Genomic DNA, 1169 nt, shown 5'->3' on the forward strand with positions numbered 1-1169 from the left:
ATTGCGTGAAGAGGTGAGTTCCATTGTCTGCTAAATTGTAATAGCTTTAGCGAGATTAGTGAGTCTAATTTATTTTGTTCTTCTGGCCGTTGTTTTGATTTGATTCTTAATGTTTTGTTTATAACCGCTTGTGTCCTGTCCCATGCAGCTCTTTGTGTTTTAATTAGTTCACGTATGACTTGTTGTCTGTGAATTATTATTTCTTTTTCATCGTGAATGAGTTTATTTCTTTTGTGCCAGATTTTATCGAATATAATAGCTATTAAATTGGCTACTAGTGCAATTTGTAGATGGTTTAAAATCTTCACATTCCAGGTGTGAGTGGTGTGTCCAGACTTAGTTAGGGTGTAGTTGAAGATTTCTTGTGTGTTTTTGATGTGGGCTTTGCAGTTGAAGAATATATGTTCTGAGGTCTCATCTTCCCCACACTGTTGGCATGGCATGTTGTATATTTTTGGTAGTGCTTTCAGTGTGTATCTCCATAATAGATCTCTACCTTTCATGTTTATTATTTTTTTGATTTCTTTAAATGGAAGGTGTTTGCTATTAATTTTGGTCATTATTTCTTTTTGGCCAGGAGTTGGTATGAATTTGTTGTGTTCAGGAGATTGAGTTGTCATCATATCCTCGTATATTTTTTTTAATTTTGGGAGGTGTTCGTAGTGTGTTTGTTTATTTTGTGGAGTTTTTAATTGGGTCCATGCTTGCTTGCATTGCCAGTGTAGTTGTAGTTGATTTTGTTTTGTTGTTGTTTTGTTGTTGTTGTTGTTTTTGAGTTCCTCTTCCCACAGTTTTATATATGAACTAGGAGTGTTACTTACTCTTTGGTGGAGGTATCTTTCGAATAACCATGCTTTCTGTGCTAGTTCTCTTGTCTTCAGGTTCCATAAGTTTAGGCCACCATTGATATAGTTGTTTTGTCTTCTTTGTAGTGAAAGAGAGTTTTTAGATTTTGTGTTGAAAACGAATTTTACGATGTTATTTTCAATACTATTGTGTTGTGGTGTGGTGTTGATGTAAGTGTGGAACGTTAACTGAGATAGTGCATATGTTTTTGCCATTATGAGTCTGCCCATATAGGTTGATGAAGTTGAGTTCCATGTTACTAGTTTAGCTCTGATGTTGTCTGAGATTGTATTGATTTTGGATTTGATACCCTTATTGTGAAG

This window comes from Dictyostelium discoideum (genome assembly GCF_000004695.1).
Source record: "Dictyostelium discoideum AX4 chromosome 5 chromosome, whole genome shotgun sequence".
Classification (NCBI taxonomy): Eukaryota; Evosea; class Eumycetozoa; order Dictyosteliales; family Dictyosteliaceae; genus Dictyostelium; species Dictyostelium discoideum.